Source organism: Tupaia chinensis, unplaced genomic scaffold (assembly GCF_000334495.1).
Source record: "Tupaia chinensis unplaced genomic scaffold, TupChi_1.0 Scaffold000682_1, whole genome shotgun sequence".
Lineage (NCBI taxonomy): Eukaryota > Metazoa > Chordata > Mammalia > Scandentia > Tupaiidae > Tupaia > Tupaia belangeri.
Window position 1 is genome coordinate 2,826,101 of NW_006160205.1, and position 11,058 is coordinate 2,837,158.

An 11,058-nucleotide genomic window follows, 5' to 3' on the forward strand; every position below is an offset into this window, starting at 1 on the left:
TGCTAGTTTATAAATGAAGAAATAGTTGCTCAGAAAAGTTAAATGATTTGTCCATGGCAGCACACTCAGTAGAAGGAATGGACATCACCAGTCCATCCTCTGAATCTCAAGTCCCCAGTCTAGAAAACCAAGTCAAATACTTTCCCTGATGATCTCACAAAACCATTTTCAGGTTAAAGTAAGCTTAAAAAAAGCCCAAGAAAATATTAATTGCTTCCATTTGCAAAAAATATTAGAAGAGGTCTTTTTAAAGTGCTTTCACATGCGACAAGCATTTTAAAAGCCCTAGGGTTCAGTGCAAATGTAAAGAACTATTAATCTCTTATGCTTTTTAAAATCTCTTACATGTGTTGGGCACTATGAGGTAATAATAGTATCAACAGCTAATAATATGCTATGCTTGATGCTACAAGATTTACACTGATTGCCTTAGTTTAACTAAAAGTAAAAAAGAATTTGGCTTTTTTAATAACCCATTTTAAACTTAAGAAAAATACGGAAATGAAGTTATTTGCATAATTCTATTTTATCACTTTAAAAATAATTTCATACCAGAATTCCTTTAAGATATGAATACAACATTATTTATAATTCAATGTACATGTAATATCACCATTATGATAACCTACAACTATGAAAGATTGGAAGAAAAACTTAAACTTGGTTTAAATCATTTCCTCTAAAACATTACACACAAAAACCTTAGTAGAGTCTCTTGAAAAATTATCTGTATATCAATCATTTCCATTCAGGAATGTTTCAAATGGACCAACAGTTATAATACTGTAAAATTATATGTCTGCAATTAAGATATTTATAAATAAAATTATATGTGAATGTCATAGATAAAAAAGTTTCTTTTCAATGTAGCCCTAAAATTGACAATTTTATAATATAACAACTAAAATAAAATTGCCCTTGGGGCCAGCAGGTGGCATACTGGTTGAGGCACTCGATTCCCACGTGGTTGACTTACAGTTCAAGTCCCAGATCCTCAGCTTGAAATTCACACCAGGAGTGTGCGTGTGTGTGCCCAAAATCCCAAGAGGAGAATGGAGAAGGGATTGCAACATGGCCGTCCCCCCTGGGGGGCAAGGGACGGTGATTTTTTGCTTTCTGTCTGTCTCTCCAGCAAGCACATGTATCCTATAACAAAAATCTTTCTCAAAAAAAAAAAAAAAGAAAAGAAAATTGCCTTTCTAAGCTATAAAAGTATAGTATTAATTTATTAGTCTGTCATTTTAAAAAATTGCTGAAATGCTAAATGCCCAACCTAGAAATGTGAACAGTGTTTAGCACACATTAAAAATAGGAGTATGTAAAAGAATGAGAATTATTAGTCTGGCAGTATGGACAGAATGTCTTTGAATAGGAGAATGATGACATGGGGTCTCTGTGATCTCTATGTTACCCCATTTTTCTACTGACAGTAAAGATGTTCATTTTAAGGCACCTAAATGTCTGAACTGTTAAGGAGATATACGCCAAAATCAATGTTGGTTTTGTCTCCCACCCCTTTACAGACAGCATTTCTTTGAAATCAATTCTTCTTTGGGGCTAATTGTTTAAAAGCCATGACTTCACTTTCAGGTTAAATACATGTCTGTAACATTCTGAGAATTAAAAGAAGAAAACAAAAATGAAGGAAAAGAAAATCAGTCTTTGAGTACTATGTTCAAATTATTAACAAAAAAATGACTAGAATACTTAAGTGTTTCCAACAGCAAATCTTGGTGTGACAGATGCATAACATCCACAGGCTGAAGGGTCTTTCTTAGAAAAGCATTTTGTAGCTACTTTAACAAGAGTACTTACTGGGTGTCATCTATAATTCATGCAAGTATATTGAAGCTTTCTGCTGCCATCTAAGAAAGATGGTTTTCAAAGCTACAGAGTGCAATAATCCAATATTCCTTGTAGGGAGTTCCATACATCTCATACAGATTTTACACTAGAGATCATTTCCATGCTGATGTCCTCAATAACACTGATATTTTCAGAAAACACAGATTTATGCTGTATGTTATTTCTGCAGGCTTGGGAATGACCATTAGATCATCAAGTTGAGGGTATATTTCAAGTCGACCTTTACCCATAATGGTCACTGCAAAAAGAATGGGTATCTCAATGCCTCAAGAAATTCTTTGGTTTTTGTATTCATTTTACAGTGGAAAAAGAATTTGATGATCAGAGTGTACTCCTGATAGAAATGACCATGAGAATAAATAAATAAATCATTTTTTTCAAGTATAGAATATAGGAAATGAGATTAACTTTTGTTGAATTTCAAAAGCCAAAAGAGTAAAACTTTCCAAATTTTCCTAACTATTTGCCACTACCAGAAAAGACTAACGTCAGACAGGCTCTAGGAGTGGCAAGGTGGGTAACTGGGCAGCTGCCTGAATGGAGCCATGGCCCTGTGGAACAGGCACTGCCGGCTAGACAGCCTGCAAGTATGCCCACCACGCATTACCCGAGCCTGGAGCCCCGTCTTTCCCAATAACGATAAACTCAAAGATCTCAAGGAGGCAAACCCATTCTTTAAAAAGTTCCTGAAAAACAAGACTCTCAGCCTGTCAGAAGAGACTACAACCAGAGGGATAGCTGACTCAAAGGAAGCCTCCAGGTACTACCTAAGACTCCACCCCAGCTCCCCAACCTCCCAAACCTGTTGTACTAGACTCAATATCAACAGCCAGTTTTTCAAAGACCCAATAGATGCTGACGACCTCTAGACAAGAACGAGGAGGAGGATGGCAGGCAGAATGGGGCCTACCTGCCGGGCCGAGGTGGCTCAGACTCCCTCCTCCAGGCTCACAACCTGCAGGTGGCCCCGAGACACGTACCTTTCCTTTTTCTCCACTGGTCGGAGCTTGCGTGACCTGAGTCTCTGTCCTCGTTGACACTGGGTGACGCTGCCTGGCGTGTGTCTGGTATCTCTGGCAAGAAGTCCAAGCACAGACTTCGTGGCACACAGAACGTCTCTGGGAGACATACACCTGCGGATGCTGCAAATAAGAGGCAGGTGAGGAAGCTTCAGCAGAAGTTAAAAGCCAAGATGATCAAGGAAGAGATTGACTACCTCTACCTAGAGCTGGTGGTTTAGCAGATGGAGCAGAACCTTAAACTGATAACCAAGTGGCCTGTAAAGGCAGAAAATCACCTCATGAAACTGAAACAGGAGATAAATTTGCTCTAGGCACAGGTCTCCCACTTCAAGCGTTAAAAAATTTTCCTCAGGACCAGCAGTTCGCACAATGGGTATATCGCTGAACTCCCATGTAGTTAACTGCAGTTCGAGTCCTGGATCCGGTGGCTTAAACTCATGCTGGGTGCTTAAACTCATGTGTGTGAGTGCCCAAGATATCGAGAAAAGAATGGAGGAGAAGGGATTGAGGCATGGCCATCCCCCCCGGAGGGTGATTTCTCGCTTTCTGTCTCTCTGTCTCTGTCTTTCTGGTGAGCGCACGTGCCCTATAGCAAAAACCTCTCCAAAAAAAAAAAAGTTTCCTCTAGTGATTACCAAATGTGACTTTTGGCAACCTACCTAGAAAATGGGAATAATAATCTTATTATTATTATTATTATTAATTTGCTATGGAGCAGGAGCAAGCATCAGAGAAAGATAGAGAAATCAAGCCACCAGGTCCAGGACGTGCACTGCAGTCAGCCATGTTGGGTCCAACACCTTAACAACCACACCACCTGCTGAGCCCTAGGAATAATAATTCTTACTTCATAAGATTGTCCTGTATTTCACTAAATTTTTTTCTTCAAATAATTTAGTTTATGCTTCTCTTTGGTAAAAGACAGAATGAAGAAAGAAAAAACATATTTCAGAAGAAAACTATAGTGTAACTGTTACTAGATTTTAGTTCTATCCATATTTGTTTTTTGTTTTTAGTATTAACTTACTGTTTGGACAGAATCCTAACCTGTTTCCTGGCTTTTTAAGTCTTAAGCAATTTTTTCTCCACTTTTTAAAATTTTGATCCATTAAAGCTAAAAGAGCTTTTCTTGAAATTTAAAGAAATAATAATAATAGCAAACTGAAGAGTGCAGGACAAGGATGGCCAGTAGGGAGGGAGGAGGGAATCAAGGGGAAAAAAGGCAAAACATTTAACAGACAAAATGATGGAAAACTGTCTGCTGATAATAATGTGTATGAATAATAAGTAAATTAGTGAAAAGAAAAAAATAAAAGTAAAAAAAAATTGTCCAGAATTTCAAAGTCTTCACTGCATATAATAAAAACAAAACAACTTTAGATAACATTATAAATTCATTGAAAACAAAACAAATATTAATAATAACCTTGTTTCCCAAAGTCAATGTCAGTTTTCTGGAGGTTCTTTTTTTGTTTTGACATGTTCTTATTGCTATATCAATAGATTAAGAAGTTAGAAATTCTTATTCTAGACCTGGCTGTGTTGTTAAAAAAAAAAAAAAAATTGGACAAAACACCAAATGCATCTATTTCCATTTTTTTTATTTTTTTGGGAAGGTTTTTGCTATAGGGTGTGTACTCACCAGAAAGAGAGAGAGAGACAAAGAGACAGAAAGTGAGAAATCACCCCTCGGGGGGATGGCCACGCCATAATCCCTTCTCCTCTGGGGATCTTGGGCATGCATGTACACATGCCCAGTGTGAGATTAAGCCACCAGATCTGGTACTCAAACCACGGTTGACTACATGGGAGTCCAGTGATGTAGCCATTATGCCATCTCCTGGTTCCCAAATGCATCCATTTCTATAAAGGGTATAGTACTGTTCACTCCATGTAACCTCACCGGTACAGTCTGTAAGTATACGTGACAAAAACAGAAGTTCATACAAATGTGTAGTTAGCCAAGTAAATATACTATAAATCTTGTTAGTATCACTGACTCTTTCATCATTATTTTGCAGCTTCACTTTTATTTCTCACTTCCTTCAGAAATACTGGTCATACTAAGTTGAATCCATTCCTTAATTGTAAGTTGGAATGATACCAGGTTTTCTAAGGCTAGTATCCAATTGCTTTCAAACTATTAAAATGAATCCACATTAAGCAACTATCTTAGATGCTTAAACCTTAGTTACCTTTTTAAAAATTTGTCCACAGAGACTATTTTAGGCTGATGAGCTCTTCTGGTTCATAGTCTTGAGAAACTTCAATTACACCAAGTATAACTAAACCTACTGAGTTATCAGGTCTTAATAAAAGCAGAAAGACAGCAGTTTGGTATACCAAGGGATATAAGTAGTGTGGGATTTTGAAAATTTCTCATATCTAATTATGGATGCAAACCAGTTGGCTACTGTCCTTAAGAGGAAGGCCATCAATTGTCTAGACATGATCAGATACCAAAGTGGAAGGATTTTGCAATCTGTTCTTCTTGTTTTCCTTTTACAAAGATAGAGGCAAAGCACTTCACCATGGCTGATAGCCTACAGATGGTATCAATACAACACAAGTGACACTGATCTCCATGGAATGTGTCTACCCTCAAAAACATTTTAACAGACTGATGTAATTGTTTAGTAGTCTGTTTGTTGGGAAGTAGGATTAAATACCTATCTCTAAATCCTTTGAGTCTCACTTCCTCCAAGATACCAGTCATATCCTCCTTGTGAAACTCACTCTGATTGATCTTGAAACTTCAGTAGGAACGTGTTGAGTAGGAGAATTGAACTACATTCCCATGTCTGATGTGTTAAAAGCCATTGCTCTCTCTCTGTCTCACTGATTTCCTTTTATGGATACCAAATCCAAACTTAACTATTTGTGTGTACCAATGAATGTTTTCATTATGGGTATAAGAGCATTTTTGCAAATCAGCAAAGTGGGTAATAAAATATTTTCTGTTCTTTAATCTCTTAGCTTTTCTATGTTTTTGATTTATAAAGAGCCAAATATATTAATAGCCCTCAGATGAATGTGGTTATATGTACTGATGCATGTTTATTTTAGATTTACCACTCAAACAAAATCTGGCAATTTCTATTTTTTTCCCAGTCTTCTAGCTATCTTTTTCTTTTCATTGCTAATGGAATCCCCTACCAGCATGAACTTTAAGAGCAAGTTAATGTCAAAGTTGTGTAAAGACAGAAAGGCTCAAGGATTCATATTTATATGTTTGACCTGGAGGTAAGAGCAGATTTCAGAAGACAGTGAAACAAATATTTTCCCCTATTAATTATTGTGTTTGATTTACAGTTTCCTGTAATCTTGAAAGGTTTTCAAGGTCAGGTAATTCCCTAAACAGTCTGAAAACCTAAATAGAAGCCCCACAGCCTGCTTTTCCACAATTGGAATTGGTGATGCATTGGTTTCTTTGTGGAGGATTTTTTAAAGATCATTAAGAATCAATCTGAGGAGATTCTGTCCATCAGAGATTCTGATGGACATGGGAGCAATAAGTGACAATGCTGTGCATTCTACTGCAATACTGCTTGAAAAGGCAAATATATAAAGTCAAATACAGAAGATAGATAATGCAAAGAACTCAGCCACACAGCCCATTTCAAATTAAATCCCTTCTTCTCTAACCCCCAGTTTTAGCAGAGAAGGAAGTGAGCTGTCACTCTATGCTGGTGCCTGAGAATGGAGTAGTTAATAACAAAAGCCTACTTTTGAGAGTGAAAGGAATTCTTAACCATTATTCAATCCAGCCAAGCAGTCTGACCTTTCCCCTTGGAGGATCTGTGAGTGGACTTCCTGCTTTGATGTTCAAACTGCATGTTTTAGCCAAATCATATTCTCTAATAAGTAGCAGTTTTAAGCAACAAAATTTCAATTCAACACACATTTAAAAATGTATTGGCATACCTATATTCCCCTAAAGATATGGATTTGGAATAGATAACAAAATCAGGTGACAAGGGTCCAGCAGGCAGCATGGTGGTTAGGGCTCTGGACTCCTACATATGGTCAACCACAGTTTGAGTTCCAGACTTAGCAGCTTGCTTTCTCACTTTCCCTCACTTTCTTTCTCTGTCTCTCTCTGGTGAGCCCCCATCCCTACAGCTAATTAAATAATTTTTTTTTGAGAGAGAGAGAGAGAGATTTTTGCTATAGGGCACATGTGTTCACTGGAGAGAGACAGGGACAGAGAGACAGAAGGCAGAGATCACTCCCCAGGGGGGATAACCACACCACAATCCCTTCTCCATTCTCACACATGCCTGGCATGAGTTTTTAGCTGCCAGGGCTGGAACACAAACCATGATCGATTACATGGGAGTCCAGTCAAATAACCATTAGACCATCTGCTTGTCTCTAATAATTTTTTTAATCAGGTGACAAAATAAAAAATATACAAATGGATTATTTAAGCTAAAAAGCAAAGGAACTATCCAGCCTAGTAAAAAGACATAAAGAATAAAAGAAAATATTTTCAAGCTACATCTGACAAGAGATAATATCTAGAATATATCAACAGAAGAAACTCAAACAACTCCATAGCAAAAAAGAAAATAATCTGATTTTAAAATGGGCAAAACATCTGAATAGACATTTCTCGAAAGAAAACACACAAATGGCCTAAAGGTATATGAAAAAATGTCCAACATCATTAATCATCAAGGAAAAGCAAAGCACATCTCCAACAGATATCCCCTTACTCCAATTAGAATAGCTATTATAGAAAAAAAAAAAAAGCAGTGAATGTTGACATGGATGTGGAAAAAGGGGAACTCTTACACATTGTTGGTGGGAATGTAAATTAGTACAACTATAATGGAAAACAATATGGATGCTTCTCAAAAAATTAAAAAACAGAACTACCATATGATACAGCAATCCCATTATTGTGTATATATCCAAAAGAAAGGAAAACCACATGATTTAGAGATATCTACATGCCCATACTTATTTCACTGCTATTCACAATAGCCAAAATATTGAATCAACTAAGTATCATCAGTGGATAAAGAGGGAAAGAAAATACAGTATTTATACACAAAGGAATACTATTCAGTCTTAAAAAGAATGAAATTCTGTCATATGCAGCAACATGGATGAACCTGGAGATCATTATATTAAGAGAAATAAGTCAGGCACAGAAAGACAAATATCTAATGATCTCACTCATAAGTACAATCTAAAAATGTTGATGTCAAAGAAGTGGAAAGAAGAAACTAGTCACCTGAGTCAGGAGGGGAAGGAAGAGGTAAGTCAGGAAGGAAGAGATTACCAGGTACAAAGTTATAGTTCATTAAGAGGAATGAGCTCTGAAACCCAATACAGAGTGCTGGACAGGCCAGATCTTGGCCTGTTGAACTCCACGAGTGGGCCAGGTCTGTCCTTACTGTCAGGGCTGTGGGAGGGCATCGACCATGGGTCCAACTCCCATGTCCAGCCTGAGGCTGTTGATCCATGCTGGCAGGTAGTGAGGAGGCCACTTCACTCATGGCTTGTCACTCAGGAACCTGCAGGTGTTGTTCTGCTGGCAGCACACATGAAGTAGCACAGACAAGGCCACCAGGCTGCGGGCAACTTCGTGTCAAAGAACCCAATTTCCACTACTTTAGAGTAATATACAAGCTGCAGTCCTCTATCTGACACCTAGACTTTGGGTCATTTTCAAGGTGTTATTGTTATTCAAGGTTATACCTATGAAGTTCACCTGGGAAGAATGACAGCTACTGAATTCTACACGGAAACACCTATGCACAGATGTGCTACTGGAATACTATAATAACCTGTTGTCAGTGGGGTATTATGATATCAAACCTGATTAAATCTTCAAATTGGAGCAAGGATAAGAACTATGGATAGCAAATGTCCTAATCTCCAGTCAGAGCTGTGCAGGTTAAGGTTGGAAAGAATGGTACCAGAAAAGTCAAAATGACCTTGAAAGTGTTGCGAGAAGATATGCTTGGAATGTATTTGAAAAACTTATGTGAACAAAACTCATGTTTCTTCAAGACAAAGACTCCATAAATATAATGCAAATGGGAAAAGTTTGGGACAAAACTCATATTCCAGCAGAAGTTATTTAAGAAAGAAGTCTGAAAAGTTTTATGGTTTTGAGGAATCATACTTTCTTCTTTCAAAAATAATTATTTTATTTAACTTTATTTATTTATTTATTTTAATGTGACCAAATTAAAGGGACAGAGTAAGAAAGAGCGAGAGAGAGAGAGAGGGAGGGAGGGAGGAAGTGAGAAAGCAAGTCGCCAGATTCGGGACTCGAACTGCAGTGGGTCATGTGGGGGTCCAGAGCCCTCAACCACCATGCCCCAGCAATCACACTTTCTTAAGCATGAAAGTGCTTATAGTATAGAAAAAGAAAACTTTGTGTGCAGTGCATGTGGTAAAGCTTTCCATTGTAAATCACAGCTCATTGTGCATCTCAGAATTTATACAGGAGAGAAACCTTATGAATGCGCTAAATATGAAAGAGCCTTCAATACTAAGTCAAACCTCAATGTTCATCAGAGAGTTTCCAAAGGAGAAAACCCCTATTCATGTCAATGTGGGAGAGTCTTCTCTTTCAGGTCACAGCTAATTATCAGGTATCAGGAAATTCACACAGGAGGGAAACCCTATGGTTTCAGTGAATGTGAGAAAGCCTATAGCTGGAAATCACAACTCATTTTACACCAGAGAAGTCATACAGGAGTAAAACCCTATGAATGTAGTGAATGTGGGAAAGCCTTTAGTTTGAAGTCACCATTCATTGTACACGTGAGAACTCACACAGGAGTGAAACACCACAAATGCAATGAATGTGGAAAAGCCTTTAGGAGTAACTCCTACCTCCTCATTCATATCAGAATGAAAACCAGAGAGAAATCCTATCAATTTGATGATTGTGGGAAAGCCTTCAGTATGAAGACACACCTTGTTGTATATCAGTGAGTCCACACAGGAAATAACCCTTACCAATGCAGTGAATGTGGGAAAGCCTTTGTTTGGAAGGAACAGTTCATTGCACATCTGAGAGCTCATGCAGGAAAGAAAGCCTATGGGTGTAGTGAGTGTGAGGAGGCTTTCAGTAGCAAGTCTTATCTCATTATACACAGAACACACACTGGAGAGAGATCCTATAAATGTAGTTTCTGTGAGAGAATCTTCTGTGGAAAATCACAGCTAATTATACATCAGAGAACTCACTCAACAGAGAAGCCCTATGAATACAATGAATGCGAAAAAGCCTATCCTAGGAAGGCTTCTCTTCAGATACACCAGAAAATTAATTCAGGAGAAAAGTCTTTCAAATGCAGTGAATGTGGGAAAGCCTTCACTAAGAAGTCATCTCTCAGTGAGCATCAGAGAATCCACACAAAAGAAAAACCATGGAAATGCTCTGAATGTGAAAAATCCTTTTGTTTGAATTAAGGACTTCACATACATCAGAAAACTCAGAAGTTGGAAATCAGAACGATAGATACTTTCTTACAGAAGTTGAGGCTCAGGAGACCAGATGCTATAATAGACAGGATTTGTAATAAGAGACTCTCTAAATGCAACTCATGTCAAATAAGTCATAGAGGAGACAGAGCAATCATATACTTGAATTGAGTGCAAATCTTTTAGAAATAAATCATCCAGATCCTTGTGGACAAGACAATAACTGTAGGAATGCAGAACAGTAATGTACCAGATGCAATAGCATTATTGTAGAGATTTGGAGAATCCATGCTGAGGACATCTTTCAAATTTAACAAATCAAAAAAACATTTTCCTATAGAGAGTATGTTACATGGAAAGTCATGTTACAGATTGAAGCTATTTTTTTTTGAGAGTTGGTTGTTTGTTTGGGTTTTTTGTTTGTTTGTTTGTTTGTTTGTTTGTTTTCCCATAGGGTGCATGCGCTCACCAGACAGACAGACAGAGAGAGAGAGAAAGCAAGAAATCACCCCCCAGGGGGTTGGCCACGCAATCCCTTCTCCTCCATTCTCTCGGGATCTTGGGCACGCACACATACGCACCCAGCGTGAGTTTTAAGCCACCGGATCTGGGACGCGAACCGCGGTCTACTACATGGGAGTCCAGTGACATAGCCATTATGCTAACTGCTGGTCCTCAGATTCAAGTTATTTTTACAAAATAAGGAAAATCTCTGTTA

The 11,058-nt window shown here is 37.9% G+C and overlaps 1 pseudogene; it reads left to right on the top strand.

Annotated features, from left to right (window-relative positions):
- The first annotated feature begins 8,091 nt into the window (after positions 1–8,091).
- LOC102482309 (zinc finger protein 26-like) lies at positions 8,092–10,511 on the top strand (annotated as a pseudogene).
- The last annotated feature ends 547 nt before the right edge of the window (positions 10,512–11,058 follow it).